This window comes from Desmodus rotundus, chromosome 5 (assembly GCF_022682495.2).
Source record: "Desmodus rotundus isolate HL8 chromosome 5, HLdesRot8A.1, whole genome shotgun sequence".
Classification (NCBI taxonomy): Eukaryota; Metazoa; Chordata; class Mammalia; order Chiroptera; family Phyllostomidae; genus Desmodus; species Desmodus rotundus.
In genome coordinates this window covers 65,810,307-65,830,035 of record NC_071391.1, presented here as the reverse complement: position 1 = coordinate 65,830,035, position 19,729 = coordinate 65,810,307, and positions in this window count along the sequence as shown.

Here is a 19,729-nt window from a genome sequence, read left to right as displayed (position 1 = left end):
TATTGTTTTGAGTTTCACACTTACATCTTTAATTCATTTTGATTTTATTCCTGTGTGTGGTGTAAGGAGGTGGTCTAGTATTTTTTTTTATATATCTGTCCAATTTTCCTAACAGTATTTATTGGGTAGACTGCCTTTACCTCATTGTATGTTTTTGCCTTTTTTGCCTCCTTTGTCAAATATTAATTGACCATAAAGGTGTGAGTTTATTGTTGGGCTCTCTATTTTGTTCCATTGATTTATATGTCTGTTTTCGTGTTACTAACATGCTGTTTTGATTACTGTGGTCTTGTAGTATAGTTTGATATCAGGTAGTTTGATACCTTCGACATTGTTCTTCTTTCTAAAAATTGCTGAGGTTATTCAGGGTATTGTGTGGTTCCATATAAATTTTTGGGATATTTGTTCTAGTTCTGCAAAATATGAAATGGCTTGTCTAGAAAGTATCCAGCCATGTAATATGAAAAATAGAGACATTTATTGAAGAAGATACAAGATACAAGAAGCATTGTATGTAGGACAATGACACCTCAGTCTCCTTCAAAGTAGGCACCTTGGGACCTCACACAGTTCTCCTGATCTCCATCAGCTTCTCCATCATATTTTTCTGAATCTCATTGGTGGTCTGAAATCTCTTCCTTTGCAAAGGTGATTTTAGTTTGGGAAAATCCAGAAGTTGCAGGGCGCCAAACCTGGGCTGTAGGGGGGCTCAGTCACCTGGGTGATTTGATGTTTTGCCAAAAAACTCTGCACCAGAGGTGATACATGAGCAGGCGGGTTGATGAAGCTGCCAATCATCAGTTGCCCATAGCTATGGCCTTCTGAACCATCCAAATAGTTTCCACAAGGAATGTTCAAACTTAACGCAAAATTTGGTGCAGATTCATTGCTCTATTTGCTCAGTCACTTTGAATGTGAGGGCCACACAGTACACATACTCACTCAACAGCACCTACCACCCCACTAACCAGTACAGTGAAGTCTTCATTGTTTACATCTGTGCATTCCAGTCCACTTTCCTTGGCTGCCTGGTTACATCAATGTTGTGCAAACTGTTCTTGTTATATTAACAATGGCTGGACTTTTTCCGGACAGATCTCAGTATGTCATTGATATTTTCATAGAAAATGATTTAAACCTATATGCTGCTTCGGACATTTTAATAATGTTAATTCTTCCTGTCCATGAGCATGTTATATACTTCCACTTATTTGTATCTTCCTCAGTTTTTTTCTTCAGTACCTCATAATTTTATGAGTATAGGTTTTTATATCCTTGGTTAAATTTATTCCTAGGTACCTTACTTTAGTTTTTGCAATTGTAAATAGGATTGTGTTCTCAGTTTCCCTTTCTGGTAGTTCATTATTGGTATATAAAATGCCACCAACTTCTGAATATTGATTTTTGTATCCTGATATTTTACTGAATTCATTTATCTGTTCTAGTAATTTTTGGTGGAATCTTTAGGGTTCTCTACATTGAGTATCATGTCACCTACAAATAATGTCAGTTTTACTCTCTGCTTTCTAATTTAGATGCTTTTTATTTCTTCTTCTTGTCTAATTGCTGTGTCTAAGACTTCCCGTCCTATGTTGAATAAGAATAGTGAAAGCAGATATCCCTTTCTTGTTCCAGTCTTAAGGGAAATGCTTATAGTTTTTACCCATTGAGTATAATGTTGGCTGTGGGTTTGTCATATATGGCCTTTTTTATGTTGAGGTATGCTCCCTCTATTCCCACTCTGCTGAGAGTTCTTATTATAAGTGGGTGCTGGATTTTATCAAATGCTCTTCTTGCATCTATTGATATGATCATGTGATTTTTTTATCTTTTATTTTGTCTATATGATGTATTATATTTATTGATTTACAAATATTGTGCTAACCTTGCATGCTTGGAATAAATCCCACTTGCTAATAGTGTATGATCTTTTTACTGTATTGCTGGATCCAGTTTGCTAGTATTTTTTGAGGATTTTTGCATCCATGTTCATCAAGGATACTGGCCTATAATATTCTATCTTTGTAGTGTAGCGTCTATATCTGGTTTTGGAATTAGGATAGTGCTAGCCTCATAAAATGAGTGTGGGAGTCTTTTCTCCTCTTGAAATTTTTGGAATATTTTGTGAAGGATAGGTGTGTGTTCTTTGAATGTTTGGTAAAATTTGTCTGTGAAGCCATCTGGTCCAGGACTTTTGTTTGCTGGGATTTTTTGATTACTGCTTCCATTTTATAGTTTTAATTGATCTATTCATATTTTCTGGTTCTTCTTATTTGTTTTGAAAGGTTGTATGTTTCTAGAAATTTATCCATTTCATCCAGGTTGTCCATTTTTTTGGCATATAGTTGTTCATAATATATTCTTACAATCTTTTGTATTTCTGTAGTTACTTCTCCTCTTTTACGTCTGATTATATTTGTTTGAGTCCTGTCTCTATTTTTCTTGATGAATCTGGTTAACGGTTTGTCAATCTTGTTTATCTTTTCAAAGAACCAGCTCTTGGTCTCATTAATTTTGGGGGGGGGTTGTCTCTATATCATTTATTTCCACTCTAATATTTATTATGCCCTTCCTTCTAGTTAGTTTAGGCTTTGTTTGTTGTTCTTTTTCTCGAGTTTTAGGTATAAAATTAGATTGTTTGTTTGAGGGTATTTTTTTTGTTTTTTTGGGGGGGTTGCTTCTTGAGGCTGGTTTGTATGTATTATATCTTCAAGTAATTTGTTAGTCTGTCCTCTACAGAAAGAGGGATCCTAGAAATAGACTGCAGAGTTCCACAAGCTCAGGTGAGTAGCAGACCTCATCACACTGATCCATTCCAACAATAACATCAGGCTGATCAGGCAGGACAAGAAAGAGGGACTAGTACAGTGGAGACACATGCACTTCATAGGGTGGGAGGTAAACCTTGTGAAGATTCAGGGGCCTACCATTTCGTTGACACTTCTCAGAGTCTAGTGGTCTGGGGTATGCTGGAATATCCTTTCCAAAGTACAAGACAGATTGCATCTTGCCTCTCCTACCACAAGGAAGGAAGCCCTTTGGGATCTAAAGGCAACACATTCCACCCGTAGGAGTGCTGATTTTTCCCAGGTCCCAGATGACATAGAAGACTACCTACCAGCCTTGAAAGTGGCTTAGAGCTTAGGTCCAGGCTACAGTGCAAGCAGCCCTGCCTATGAGCAATGCAGTCTAGTGGACTCCGTGGGCTGTGCAGTCCAGCCAGTGGTGGGAAAAGATTCATTTTGGAGCTTGTGGTAAACCCAGTGGGAGAAACACATATCAGACCCTTAGTATTCTGGAGCAAGGCTATGGCTTCTACAGAAGATAAGTCACATACAGGTTTTGAAAGACAGCTCCTGATATGGAACACTTGACCATGGGATGCCAAATGACCACGCATCCTAAATTGTCCTTTATGACTTGGGTCCATCAGAGTCAACAAGTAATAAAGTTAGACAGGTCACACTTATGCGAGGCTGTGCCAGTCCATGACTGATAGCAGTGGGGCTGAACTGCAGGTCCATTCTTGAGAGAAACAGGACCCTTCCCACAGGCAACTTTGGCTGGAGCACTGCCCATTGGCCTGGCTGGAACCTTCCTCAGGCCTGTACTGCAGTTTGCTGCAGGACAAGTCTCTTCCCACCCAACAGTCCTTTCCCCCTTTCTCTCACAGGTGCCTGTCTCTGCCCGCCTTCTCAATTTCCCCTCCCATTTACCTTTATAGGCATTTTCTCCAATGAATTTCTTGAGCAACTAATCCCATCTTATGTCAGCTTTTAAGAAGGTTCAAACTAACACAAAGGAGGCTTTCGGCATTAGTCTACAAGGGGGAAAAAAACAGAAAGAATAAGAAACTCCATAAAGACTTGTTTTTCTTGAAGATTTTTTTCCCCCTGGATATCTTTACCAAATCTCTGGTAAACAGCTTCAAGTACCAAGTAATGAGTTGTTTGTCCCCAAGCTACCCCTATACTCTCAGACTCAGAAATATTTCCCGAGGCTACTCCCCTCCACAGCAGTGTTATAAATTATAACTCTGACTAAGGCAGGGATTGAAGAATGTGAGCTCCAAATCAGGCCTCCCAGGCCAGCGCGCTCTCATTTTATCCTCAAGCCTCCCATTCCAATTCAACTTTAATTGGTGATCATTAAAACAAAAGCTGATCTTAGTCTTGTGTGGTCTCTCCCTCCTTCCTTCCCCTTACTTTTATTCTTAATGGTGTTGTAGGTGGCCCATTAGGGAGCCTACAACAAGGCCTATATCCACCGACGGCCACCCTAGACAAACTATGGTGTGGTTCTGATAAGACTCCAGCATCCATCCTGCCCAGGGTTTGTTTTGTTTGTTTTGTTTTGTTTCGTTTTGTTTTTGATATCACAGGAAGAGCCCACTTCGGGTTTGAAGGAAAGAACTGGAGTTGAGAGCACTGCTGTGCCAATCACCTTCCATCTGAGCTGAAATTGACAATGACTTCCACCAAGTACACCCTCCCTTGTAAGCAAGGAATCCCTTGGCCACTAGGGATTGCCTTCATCAAGACACTAACCCTCCAATAGCATGCCTTTATACAGATATTCTATGGCCCCCTCCACACCCACAACTAGTATCCGCTACCTTGCTGTGTGAGGCACACATTACTTCCGTGTGCCTTCTCCAAAATGTTTACTGTCCAACACTGATTCCTTGAGATAGTAACAATTGTTCTGCAAAAAATATATAAATAAATAAACAAGGTTGCATGGGGTTAAATTAATTAATCAAGAGGGTCATTGGTCATTAGACAGAGGTGGCTCTAATGCCGTGGGGGACTAAGTAAGCCAACCATAACCCAAGCTTGTGCTCATAATCCAATGCCTCAAGGTTAAGAAATAGAAACCTAAGGACAACCAATCACAAACAACCAGTTGGACTTTAAGTTAGTTGATAGCTAATCAAACAATTCCCCTTTTTTCTCCTTCACTTCCTCTACATGTTTTCCCCTGATCCTTGTTAAAGTGCTCCTAACCACTTCAGCTTGTCGGTGCCTGATTCAAGTTGATTTTTGCTCAGATAAAATCTTAGCATTTTTAATATGCCTCAGTTTATCTTTTAATGATTGTTAAATAAATTTTCAAAATACTGAACTAAAAAATATGTAATAACGTACAAAAAATAAAAGTGGTTTGACTTCAGGACTTCTCAGTGTATTTAACATGGTGAAGAGCATTGCATGTCTTCAAGAGTAAGACAGACTAATATTTGCCTAGGCCGTTTACCACAAAACCCAGGGAGTCCGTCCTGATTTCTGCAGGGTAACGTCCCACAAGCAATGCCTCAGGGCCTGGCATTCCCACAGTTCAAGGCTGAGTGGTGAAAAGAATGGAGGCTACCATCCCCGGTCTCATCAGGAGTCTCAGCTGGAATGAGGCTGGTCCCTGTCGCCCTCTCTGGGAGCTTCCTGCAGCCAGAGCCATCAAGACTGGGAACAATTTGATTTTAAAGTCTTGGATACTCCTCTGGCAACATAAGTGTTTAATCGCTGCCTTCAGCCTTACACATTGCAAGATCCAAAGTGTGGGGTGTGCAGTTTATTATTTTAGTTCCATTTTCCTAGATACAATTGGGTCCCATCAGGAAACAAAGCTCATGGTGGCTGAGAAAAACAGGTCACAGTTTGAATTCATTTGGCAACAAAGGGTAATAGATTATGCCCCTGAATATTCCCTTTGGCAACATCAAAACTTCCAAGCCTTTGATAAATAAACTGTCCGTGTTTGTGTGACACATTGTAATAGCCAAAAGTCCAGACTGGCCCTCTGTTTCAAGGCCCCCTAAGTTGTGGTTTGTATGCAAACCTATTGCACATCAGAACCCGATGTTTAGCAAACCCCTCCAGCATGCATATACATTCAGAAGTTCCTGGAATGTGCTGCCGTGTAAACATAACCTGGATTGCCTTTGTGTGAACATCTTTGCAATTCCTCTCTGGAGTTGAGGGCTCATTTTCACATAGACGAGCATGACAGACCCAAGGAGGAAAGACAGCCTGAATCAAATGGAAAACATTTAAGTGCTTGGCTGACACTCAAAGCAAATTGTAGGGATCTAGGCTTTGGGAGGAGTATCCTCGCAGGAGCATTTACTGTTAGTTTTCTTACAGTGTCGAAGCTAAGTCTGACAGTTGGACATAATTCAATTATTAAATACCCCATGGCTAGCTTGGGGATACTAGCCTCAGAGGACTGCTCAGGATTCTATAGGACATTGCTGCCAAACAGTGGAATACTCAGTGGTTACATGGAATTTCTTTCAAAATCTCCATAACTTTTCTTCATTAAATATTGAGGATTTATTTCAATATTTTTGTTTTTGTATTTACTGCATGTTTCTTTCATTGGGACCTGATGGCATGGATTTATTCTACAAATATGAGATTTTTCCAGACACACAAACTCATTTTCTATATTATTCTGCATCAAGTACCCAAAAAGTGAACTACATTGCCTCTCCTATAGCAATAGGACATTACAAATTTTCTCTCTCCTCTTCGCCACTTTTTTCCTGGAGAAGTATCATGGTATTGATAAAGTTAATGTATATAATAATGGTTTGATGATGATGAACTCCTTTAGTTTTCTCTTGTCTGGGGAGCTCTTTACCTGTCCTTTGATTCTAAATGATAGCTTTGCTGGGTAGGGCAGTCTTGGCTGTAGGTCCCTGTTTTTCATGACTTTGATCTAGCCTTAGTGAGGACCTCAACAGCATAAAAAAGATCCAGTCAGAAATGAAGGGTACACTCATTGAAATAAAGAACAATTTACAGGGAAACAACAGTAGATGAGCTTCAAATCAATTATTTTGAACATAAAGAAGCATAAAAAAAAAAACCAATCAGAACAAGAAGAAGAAAAAAGAATCCGAAAAAAACAAGGATAGTGTAAGCATCCCCTGGGACAATTTCAAGAGTTCCAGCATCCACATCAAAGGGATGCCAGAAAGAGAAGAGAAAGAGCAAGAAATTGCAAATCTATTTGAAAAAATAATGAAAGAAAACTTCCCTAATTTGGTGAAGGAAATAGACATGCAAGTCCAGAAAGCACAGAGTCCCAAACAAGATGGATGCGAAGAGACCCACTCCAAGACACATCCTAATTAAAATGCCTAAGGTTAAAAATAAAGAGAGAATCTTAAAAGCACCAAGGGAAAAGCAGTTAGTTGAGAATTCCCATATGACTATCAGCTGATTTCTCAAAAGAAACTTTGCTGAAATGTTAAAGGAACTTAATTGAGAAAAAGATCAAAATTATGTACAATAAAATAGCAATAAATACATATCTACCAAAAATTGAATCTAAACAATAAACTAAGCAAACAAGAAGAACAGAGACAGAATCATGGATACAGAGAGCATTTTGATGGTTGTTTGATGAGAGGGAGTGTGGGGAAATGGGTGAAGAGGTGACAGGATTAAGAAGTACAAATAGGTAGTTACAGAATAGCCATGGGGATGTACAGTACAGGATAGGAAATGGAGTAGCCAAAGAATTTATACACATGACCCATGGACATGAACAATGGTGTGGGGGTTGCCTGAGGGAGTGGGGAGTGTTGGGTGGAGGGAGGCAAAGGGGGGAAAATTGGGACAACTGTAATAACACAACCAATACAATATGATTTAAAAAATAATAAAGTTAATGGACATATTGTGACCATAAAATGGAGGCCTGCCCAGTGGTCCAGCCCACATCACAAATTTAAACCTAAGTCAGCCTGAATTTACAGGAAATACCTCACTGTCAAGGAAACATGACAAATACCAATCACAACCCTCCAACTCAGCTGTGGCTAGTTCACCTTACCCTAGAAAATGGGACCTGCTGGCCTTACAAGGAAATCCCCGACCTCCCAGCCAATCGGCCGTTTCTGCTTTCCTTCCCCCCAGACTTACAGAACTTGCTCCTGCCTGAATCCCTCAGGGAGAACTCTCCGCCGCTTCTTAGGCGCTGCACTCCCCCAGTCCACGGATTGTTTTCCCTTGAATAATGGACATCAAACTCATGGCTAAACTGTTTCAGCTTTGTCATTTGACAGTTTACAGGAGGAGGCCTATTTGTTGAGGTACAACAGGCAGGCTGGCAGGGAGAGGGCCTGTAAAACCAGCGTTGGTGGAAGGCGTGGTTGAGAAAGGCTTAGGGAAGATGAGGGCAGAATTAATGAGCTTGGAATGACAGGAAACTTCATGGACTTGACCATCTAAAGCCCCCATTTAATCACTCTCTTGTCTGGGCAGCATCTTGTAGCTTTGGGGCATTCACCCTGTGGGTTAACTATATAGAACTTTGACAATGGCCTTTTCCTAAGGGACACATTGACACTTATGGCCTGCAAAAGATAAGAACACTCTAGCTCAATACATTTTCCAGGATTTTTTTTAATGGCCAAAGGAAATAAAATGAAAATCACAGACAATTTTGTAGGAGGGAAAAAAAAACCCAATGAAATGAAATGAAGTCGGGCACACAGACACTAACGGTACCATCCTTGGGCATGAGTGAAGCAGCTACCAGGCGACCCATCGAAGCCAGGGGGTTAGCCCTTAGCAAGGGGTGGGGCAGAGTTGGGGGCACTCTGGAAAGAACCTATACCAAGTAGAGGAGACAGTCCTTTCACCCATCAGCTGTTTTCTAATCAATTTACAGGGGGGAAAAATTCAAATCATGTGCCGGAAAGCCATTTGCATTCCTTAATATGGTGTTCTCATTTCCACAAACTGAGTTCTATACAATTCTCCTTATTCTACAGCAACAGAGTAAATTGTCCCTTTGTATGCATCTTGTGGCTTTTGTGCGCAGATCTATTACATTATCACGATTACCACCCTGTTTGATTACTTGTCTGCCTTCTGTATTAAACTGATCCTGGAGGCTCAGCTAGCACACCGCATTCATCTCACTTCCTGGGTGCCTAGCACAGTGCCAGGTGTTTAATAAGAGCTCAGCTGACGTTCGTTAGACTTGAATTGAATCGAAGGTGTCCACAATGGGAGAGGATAGAGGAGAGGCAGAGGCGTAAAGCCTACTCTTTTTTTACACTGAGAAGGAAATTAGTGACACAGTTCTCAGAATCATTAAGCTTCATTTTCCCACCTGCAGCCAGAAATCTGTTATCTCCAGTTAAGTTTGTGCAGACATGCGAGCATCAACCACACACCCTCCCTCCTTTGTATCTCAGCCTGAAAACCAAGGCTCTGTCTCCTTAGTTCACAGCCCGAACAAGCCAATCCGAGTTTGTACCAGCTACCAGCTGCTCCCTGTCCTTGTCAGATGGAAAAATAGATACATGACCTATAGCTGTCACGAATTACAGTGCTCATGCTAACCAGAGTAGTACAAACTGTTCTTTCTTTTCTCAACAGTCAATCAACCTCGATGTGGAAAACCCATTAGGGCATCTTTGCTGTACTTCCTCTGCCTCTCTCTTCTGCTGGTCACATCCCTGCAAGAAGGCCCTGGGCCTAACCATTTCTTTTTCTAAGTTAATTAATATCGGGGACAGCCGTGCTACTGATGGGAGACGATTACACACGAGCAGATTTTATTATTAATCTCTCCCCCTGAAACTGCTCCATATTCAATTTTCCATGGCTTGGTTTCACCCATTACTGCTAATTAGGGCCAGTTCCTACTACTCAATTCATCAGGTGTCTATGAAGCATCTTGCAAGTGTAAGGCTGTGTCTGTAACCACTGGCAACAAAAGGACAAATCTAAACGTCATCTACACTTGATCTTCAACGTGATCACTACTGATGCACTCAAGACTATGCCAGGTGGGTAGCTGGGGAAGGCGACTATCAACTTGTTACTCTTGAGGATATTTAAGCAGAGATTTCACTAATTCATTCATTCATTCAGTCAGTCAGTCAACAAGTAGTTATTAGGGGCTCACTGTGGACAGAAATCCCTTTGTTGTCCTGTCTTACTCCCATGTCAGATAAGGTGGCTGGGTGAGAATTATGAACTGCCGCTGGTGGTGGTGGTTGGGGGGTGAGGTTAGAGCTCATTCTATATCAGTTTAAAGTCTCTGTCTCCCTGATAGAACTGGGAAAAGCTGCTTATTCACAAACGAATTCTCTCTGCCAGAAAAAAAATAAAAAGGAAGAAGGAAATTAAAGCCATTCCAAGAAAGACAACATGAACTATTGTTTTCCCTCCTAGGTCTCATTTATTTATTTTTTGTGTATTTTCTACTGTTTTTTTTTTAAAGCTTTGAAGACAATTTTAAAAATATCAGATTAACTGTATCCATAGCTCCCTCAAAATTTTCTGATGTAAATTTTCTTTAAACGTCTTCTGAATTTCATGGAACACAGATGTAAGGGCCTCATGTCCTCAGAAGTTTAGAAACCTCTCCCTGACCCTCTTCCTTTGGGCAAGCTGGGCACTATTACCACACTACAGAGAGGGGTAATGGCACCCCCTAGTGGCTGACATGTTAAGATGCTTTTCGCTGCTATCCTTGCCTAGTAAATTGAAAGACTGTTTGTTCTTTACCCAACTTCACTGCTGATAGACAGGAGCAACTTGACCTGAGTATGATGATTACTTCAACACTCTCATGTACTTGCACACATAAAGTACTGACCTTGGCTTTTACAAACGGTATTAGAATCAGAATCCTGGATTCAAACAAGAATAATGGTTGCTACTTCTTTTCTCTAAATCTCAGTATGGGGACTGCTGTACGGATTAAATTAAGCAAAAGTGTTAAGGAAGCACAGGAAGCACATCAAGAGAAAAATAGTACATTAAACACGTATGCTCCAAAGGGACTGATGACCTATTTTTTCTTACTCTGAAATTCGACTTTAATAGTCAAGTGAGATCCAAATATATGAAAATAATCAGAAGGGTACAGTGATTCTTAACAACTATTTTAATAATTTTTATAAAGTATTGAGTAATTAAACACGACTTACTCTATACACTTATTAAAGCCTTTTGTGTACAACTTGGACCAGGCTCCAAGTTCTTAAGGAGCTGGGGTTTGTTTTAATCCACGTGACAAGAAAATGGAATAGAATTCAAACTGGATCACCAGCAAAAGAGTCTCACCCGAACAAGCTGCTCTCTGTATGTTGGCTTTCTGCTGTGCGCAGTGCCGAGCAGAAGCCGTCTCTGTGACCTGGGCGTCTGCTGACCTGGGCAGTCACAACCTCCCTGAGGAACCAGTGTGTCGATGGGCTGTGATAGTGTGTGGGGTGGCAACTGAACTGGGAGCTAAAAACACATTCCTCCATTTGTGGAACACTGTTACACCCCCTGTGCAATGCCATAAAACGTGCACACCACCCTCTGTGCACAAAAGTGGCCGTAGCTATATGAATGAAGGCATTTTTAACTCCAACACCTGTGCTCTTTCCGCTTCACTGTAGTTCTCAAACAGACCTGGGTTTAATTCCTGACTCTACCACATAGTAACTGTATGGCTTTGGGCAAATTATTTGATCTGAGCTTGAATGTCTTTATCTCTGAAAAAAAAGTAATATCTAATGCATGAGATAATGCATTTGTGTGTAGAACAGATGACACTCTGATTAATATCTACAAGAAATAAAGATTTTAACCAAAAAGTTATAGATGATATAATTTAAAAGTTCTCATTAAAATATCTTTGTAATCTTAGATGTATTTTATGTTACATTTAAACAGTTACTTGCAAAATCCGAATATCACAGCACAGTCCCACTCATTGCTGGGGAAGATAATGTGAGGGAGAAACTTGTGCTTGGCCGTAATTGCATTCGCTCTTCAGACAGACTTCGGGCCCCATCCCAAACGCCATGGTTATGAGCAGGGTTATCAGAGCCTACCAGCGACCCCATTAACGCTATCAAGCCAGCCCCTGTCCTGGTGCTCTGCGCCTCCTGGCAGGCTGCTGCAGAAGCTGGAACACACGCTGCTCCTGCGACCCGCCAGCCCACCGAAGAATGCACGCGTCGCCCCTTCTCCGCCACAGAGCGGCGCTAGACAGCGGTGGGGGAATGGGGCTCGTACTGGCTCACGTTTGCTTCGGAGTTAAAAACGCTTTTCGTTTGCTCTGAAATGCTAGCTGAAATCAGAATTTGAAGAAGAAAAAAGAGGAGGTTTTTAAATTTCCTTTTGAGAAATTCACCCCTTGGCCTATAATTCCTGAGGAAAGCACTATGCTGCTTTTATTGCCATTTCTTGATAAAAACGGACAGAGAGGAGGGCACGGAATCTTCCCACTAATCCCAAGACAGCTTGGTGTCTGTCCCTAGCTGCTAGCAGTTATTTAGAAAACCCTGAGGCTGGTGCAAGTTTCAGGGCATGTTAGGGGCAAAATAGTCCATTTCAAGGGCGCTGTGGGGAAAGGGGGGAGAAAAGGGGAGGGAGAAAGATTCACTTAGAAGCTTGCGGGAATGGGGCAGAGTGGGGGGAGTGTATGCTGTGACCAGAGAGAGTGTAAACCGGTGTGACTGATTCAGTTCCATTCCTGCAGGTATGTCAAGAGCACCAGTCTGCAGAAACATCACCTTGGGGGTCTTTGACCCAGATGTTCTTATGCCCTCCCCTGTGTCCACACCAAACTGCCATTCAGGTGATAATGGTAACAGTAAGATCCAGAAAGCCAGGGCTCAGCTGCTGCAAAATGAGGCAAAGAAACAGGCCCAGACAAATAACTGGAAAATAATCTTACTTTTACTAACTTCAAGATCCTGCTATGACTTCCAGTTTTACTCGGAATAAAAGCCTCAGCCTTCCGTGGCCTTCCCTGCCCTCTAGTACCTGGCCAGCACCTGTTTCCTGTCTGATCTCATCTCTCTTTGCTGCCCCTTCCCCTCCCTCCGTCCCAGTCCCACTCTCCTCCACCTCTCCTCCCTGGTCCCCAAACACACTGGACATGCTCCTGCCTCAATGTCTTCATACTCGGTTTCGCCCTGCCTAGAATGTTCTCCTCACGAATCTGCTCAGCTCCTTCCCTTAACACCTTCAGGACTTTTTGATTTTTGTTTTTGGTGAGGTCTTTTCTGAACACTCTATTTAAAGTTGCAACCCCCTCACCTCTGCTTTATGTTTTTACAGCACATATCACCTTCTAACACACTATATGCTTCACTGATTTATTTTGTTTAGTCTGCTTTCCCATTCCTGGGTGCAAGTTCCCTGAGGAGGCAGAGGTTTGCCCGGGGCTCTTCGTCACCCAGAACAGAGCCGAGCCCATGTTAGGTCCTTGGTGCCTATTTGTCATACAACAGTAGATGCTTGACTTACTGTTCTCTGCACCATATCTGTGGGCATAGAAGCTCCGGAAAGTCCTAAATCCTGAACACAGGAGGCTCACACATCAAGGTGCAGGTTCTAATCCAGCAGGCTTCTGAGTGCCATTGTGTTTAACACTCAGCAACGGAGTCCTTCTGGTCTGTGGGGTGGTCACCCAATTGACTCTGAGAAACAGCCACAAGATTGGGAGCCAAAGACTAAGCCCCTACCATCAGGACCCCAGGGGTGTCAGAAAAAAAAGCCCAGCAGGAAGCTCTATCCCCATGAGAGATAACAGCCATACATTGAAGCCAACATATGTGTGGTTTGGAGGCAAACGTTAGGATCCAGATTACCTGAGTGTTGTAGGTAAGATTGGTGTGTGTGCCTTGATGTGGCTCTGGACCACTCCTCTCCCCCAAATACCTGGCAAAAGTCAGCTCACATCTTCGCTTGGTCTTCACTGGCCTGGATACACATCCTGAGGCTTGTCCTGGGATTAGTCCACTGGCACAGATGGCCTCTCAAAATTAAGTTGTGTATCTGATCAGGCAAGAGGTAAAAGATATCTGAGGATTGTATCAATGAGTTCCTGAAAGAGATGCTCGTGCTTCTTGTACACATTCTTACACATCCTCACATTGACCTCACAAGAGATACATTTTTGAACAGCTGAGGAAAATGGGCTGCAGAAAGGTTCAACTTCGGTCCAAGCACAAACAGGATGTGGCAAGCGGCAGTACGGGAGTTTTCCTCCAGATCTGTGTGTGAAGCTATGTGCGTTTTTCTGAACCACATTGCCACGTGACATCAGAGGCAGCAGACTGGGCCCTTCCTGCCTGACTCTTCGCAGGTCCTGTCATCAGCCTGCCTGAACTGTGTCAATGTGACCGCCCAGGTCTGGATGGAATACCACGTGGTTTGGCCAGCAGCCAGGCATAATGCGAACAAAAAGAGCCCAAGTCCGTTTTCATATATAGCATGATGACCATAGTTAATAATACTGCATTGTATATTTGAAAGTTGCTAAGAGAGTAGACTTTAAAAGCTCTCATAAGAAAAAAAGAATTTGTAACTACATATGGTTACGGAGGTTAATTAGACTTGTTATGTGATCATTTCACCGTATATACAAATATCAAATCATTATGTTATACACCTGAAATTAATATAGGCCAATTATAATCTCAATTTTTTAAACAATGAAGGAGGAATAATGGGAGGAAGAAGCCAAAGTGGTCAGAGGACCCAAAGAATATGTCTTTCCAGGAAATCAGTCAAAGTCTGGGTTGATATTTGCTCTCTTCCCATTAGTTATAAATGAGACTTTGGTAGATGATAATCTTAATTATTCCAAGCAAATGACAACCCTTAAGGGGTAGAATAACATCACTTGAATTCCATGGCTGGGTTTGTGTGCAGGGAGTTGCCTGGTCTGTGGAACAATTTTATGAAACTTTAGAAACATCATCTTTGCACCGTAATCTCGGGGTGCCAAGTGCACAGCACAGATGACTCCCCTCCTCTTATGATGAAGGGAACCCGGGCAGTGGAGACAGAGGCTACTTCCTGCTGCCTCTTTCTTTCCAGCGGTTCGGATCATGCTGTGTCACCTGGGGAGTCCTCTTCTCGTCCCTCCTCTGTCTTCCAGGGAGGGTCAAAGGTAAAACCCAGATGGCAGGGGCCAGAATAAAGTCCTCACAAAGTGATAAAAAGGAACACAACTTAAGCCAGATTTGTGTGTTCTTTCTGTCCGTCTGTGGGTAGAGCCTATGGTAGACAGACAGAAAGAGCTTCCCCAAGCATTAAAGATCTGTGCCCTTCACTAGGTCTTGAAGCTGACTGAGCCTGAAGAAGGCTACTGAGACACCCACATCCACGTGTTTGGCCAGCAAGACTTGAAATGGTTTTCCTCAGGAGTTTCTCTGCCTGGCATCTGTCCTATTTTTCCTCTCCCAGGATGCAGCTGCAAGCCCTGCAGAGGTAGCAAGTGGCATCAAATGCAGATTTCATCCAACAAATGTATTCATCCAGCAAATACTTTTTGAGAATTCAGTATGCTCTTGGAACTTTGAAAATGAGTGTGAAATAAATTCCTGGGTTATATATAGGTCTCCAAGGGTCATGGAAAGTCCTTTTTTTTTTTGGTGTAAAAGGAACATGAATATGGTGAACTGGGCCATATAAGGGAAAATTAGTCATTGGTGCTCCCTGATGCATTTTACTAAGCCTGTCTTTGCCTCCTGCAATCCCCATAGCTATCCATTACATTTCTGCTAGGCCCGGACCACTGCTATGGTTACAAAGCAGCCTAATTGAATGGCTCCATGTTCTGGAATTTTTGTTAGACTCACCTCATCTAAAGTTCCCAATTCTGGGTCTCATTATTTAGAGGTCCAGACAAATCTATTCAAGATAAAATTCATAATTGGTGACTATATGACCCTTATTAAAATTACATTTCAAAGCAACATATTATACCTCCACTTAAAGAAATGACAGCTGCTGGGCAATGTGAAGGGCCTTGCTGCCTCATGAGGAATATTGGTCCAGGATGTATGTGTAACTCCCAATGCGCATCATTTAGTTTAACGGAGTGAGCAGCCACCTGTGAAAACAGCCCTGTTTCTGGAGGGTACAGACATCACCTGGTTAAACCCCAAGTAACCCAGATGCTCTTGATTTCAAGAGGATCCCATCCATCTCCTCTACAGACTCAAAAAAACTTACTATTTCTCAAATTTCTCTAAAAAGCTGTTGGAAAAGCAGATAGCATTTTAGAATTCTGACACAATCTGCAGTAACAATGAACACTGTCCTTGGCACTGGACACTGAGTCTGTGACATCTGCAGATACCAACAACGCCTATACAGTGTGTCCCTCCCTGACACAAGCTTGCTTTTGCTTCAAAATGTCTGCCCCTTCAGCTGTCTCTGGAGGGTGCCCTCAGGCTGCTGGAGCCTTTCCTGAAAGTGTCTGGGAGGTTACATTCCCCCAGGTACCCCGTAGCCAAGGACTGATGGGCAAGGGGTATGAAAGTCCAGCTCAGAGGCGGAACTTTAGAATTCCTCTGCAGGACTTGGCGGAAGTTACCCTTAGCAAGATTTTGCCTGAGTCACACAGTTGTTTGACAATCTACGCCACTGTTCTGCTTCCCCCAGCTCTTATCAGTTTCTCCTGGCCTGGGGGCACTTTCTCCAGAAATCACTTGCGTGTCTTCATTTTAGCTTCCTTCTGGGAAACTGTTTAAGCCAGGGTACGTGAAGACAAGCAGCATGCCAAGTCATTGTCCCGGGGAAAGAGTAGCAGTGCTTCCGTCTAAGTGCAGGCTTCTCCAAAACACGAGTTACTTCCAACCAGAAGCTTCTTTGACCTGCAGTGCATGTGCACCCCCCTCCTGATGCTCATCCTGGGGGCTTTTATAGCATTTACCAGGCTATGTGGCTGACTTCTGTGTCTGACCCAAAACTCCTTGAGGGAGGAACTGTGTTCTGAATATTGTTTGAATTTTAAGTGAAATGATTGAATAAGTCATGTATTGCTGGGCACCCACAAAGTCCCAGGAACTCCCCTTGGGCATGGAAAAGCCATTAGGATGAAGGTAACATTGAATACTCCTCTTGTAAAACACAGGTCAAAACACACTGCATTAATTTTCTGATAATGCATTTCATATGAATATTCTTTCCAATTTTGATGAGATATTGTAAGATGCTAGCAGGTGGAAGGCCTGGTCCCTGCTTGGAGGAGGAGGAGCAATGAGATGATGCAGATTATCTCCCTGGTTTTAACCAGCAGATAGGTTACAGTTAATGTCTAGATTATTTCTCTAACACTGGGCATTAGTGAATTGCTGGAAGAAATCATTACTTTCCCATAATGTCAAGCTTCAGCCCACTGCTTACGGAATTTGCTGATCCTGTAACATACTAAATGCTCTTATCAACCACAAACAAGACATCAGGACTTTTGATTTTTCCTGAGAGATGGTCATTCCAAAGGCTGCAGAGCACCTTAACTACCCCTCACACCAAGGTTTTCTTCATAAAAAGCTCTCTGAGTGCTTAAGGCATTGGGTTAAGAGAGAAAATTTCATACATACCTCAGGGTCAGGACTGACGTGAGGGTTTGTGAGAAAAGGAATTAGGCCTCAGAATGGACAGCATCAGGTAGAATCAACAAACTGAGTCAGTCACCTTGTGTCTTTCTCATCAATGAGGGTAAGTGAACTTACGCTACCAACCAAGGGTTAACTCTAGCATATCAGTCAGTAACGAAAGACGACTGGATCATGTCAGTGAGGCAACTTGATAGGCTAGGCCAGCAATTTCCAACCTTTCCCATTTCATGGCATACATAAACTAATTACTAAAATCCTGCGGCACACCAAAAACTATATTTTTTGCTTATCTGATGAAAAAATAGGTAAATTTTGATTCATTCACACTGTAGAGCTACTATTGTATTGGCTTTTCTCATTTTTTTATTTGACAATTTAAGGGAAAAGAGGTCAGTGCCCCTGACTCAATAGTCAGATATTGCATGTGTTAAAAATTCTTGCAGAGACTGCCAGCCAAGATGGAGGCGTAGGTAGATACACTTTGCTTCCTCACACAACCAAAAGAAAGACAACAAATTTAAAAACAAAAAATAACCAGACTTGCCAAAAAATTGAACTGTATGGAAGTTTGACAACCAAAGAGTTAAAGAAGAAACATTCATCCAGACCAGTAGGAGGGGCCGAGACAGGCAGTTGAGGTAGAGAGGACTCACAGCCAGGCAGCAGCTGGAGGACTGGGCAGGTGAGGCAGGGGCTGGCGGAGCAGGTATTTCCACATTTGCATGCAGATAAACTGGGAAGAACAAATGGGGAGCAAGACAGACCACTCAACCCAGAGTTCCAGCATGGGGAAATAAAGCCTCAGAACTTCTGACTAAGAAAATCTATGGGGGCTGAGGCACTGGGAGAAACTCCCAGCCTCATAGGAGAGTTCATTGGAGAGAACCATGGGGTCCTAGAATGTACAAAAACCCATCCACCTGGGAATCAGCACCAGAAGGGCCCACTTTGCTTGTGGGTAGCAGAGGAAGTTATTGAAAGCCAGCCAGAGCTAAGCATGTGGCACTGTTCCCCTTTGGACCCCGCCCCCACATACAGCACCACAATACAACAAACACAGTTGTACTGCCCTAGTGAATACCTAAGACTCTGCCCCTTACTGCTTAACAGGCACACTGATACAAAAAAAATATGGCCCAAGTGAAAGAACAGATCAAAGCTCCAGTAAAAATACAACTAAGCAATGAAGAGAGAGCCAACCTATCAGATGCAAAGTTCAAAACACTGGTAATCAGGAAGCTCAGAGAAATGGTTGAGTACGATTGCAAAACAGAGAAAAAAGTGAAGGCAATGAAAAGTGAAATAAAGGAAAATGTATAGGGAACCAACAGTGAAGGGAAAGAAAACAGGATTCAAATCAATGGTTTGGAACAGAAGGAAGAAATAAAAATTCAACCAGAACAGAATGAAGAAACAAAAATTCAAAAAAATGAGGAAAGGCTTAGAAACCTCCAGGACAACTTTAAATGTTCCAACATCCAAATCATAGGGGTGCCAGGAGGAGGAGAGGAAGAGCAAGAAGTTGAAAACTTATTTGAAAACATAATGGAGGAGAACTTCCCCAATCTGGTAAAGGAAATAGACTTCCAGGAAGTCCAGGAAGCTCAGAGAGTCCCAAAGAAGTTGGACCCAAAGAAGCACACACCAAAGCACATCATAATTACATTACCCGAGATTAAAGATAAGTAGAGAATCTTAAAAGCAGCAAGAGAAAAGGACACAGTTACGTACAAAGGAGTTCCCATAAGACTGTCAGCTGATTTCTCAAAAGAAACCTTATAGGCAAGAAGGGGCTGGGAAAAAGTATTCAAAATCATGAAAGGCAAGGGCCTACATCCAAGATTACTCTAACCAGCAAAGCTATCATTTAGAATGGAAGGGCAGAAAAAGTGCTTCCCAGATGAGGTCAAGTTAAAGGAGTTCATCATCACCAAGCCCTTATTATATGAAGTGTTAAAGGGACGTATCTAAGAAAAAGAAGAAGATCAAAATATGAACTGTAAAATGACAACAAACTCACAACTATCAACAACTGAACCTAAAAAAACAAACAAGAAAAAAACAAACTAAGCAAACAACTAGAACAGGAACAGATTCACAGAAATAGAGATCACATGGAGGGTTATCAGCAGGAAGGGGGATGGGGAGGGGAAGAATGGGGGAAAAGGTACAGGGAATAAGAAGCATAAATGGCAGATATGAAATAGACACAGGGAGGTTAAGAATAGTACAGGGAATGGAGAAACCAAATAAGTTATATATTTGACCCATGGACATGAACTAAGGTGGGAGAATGATGGTGAGAGGGGGGTACAGGGTAAAGGGGAATAAAGGAGATAAAAAATG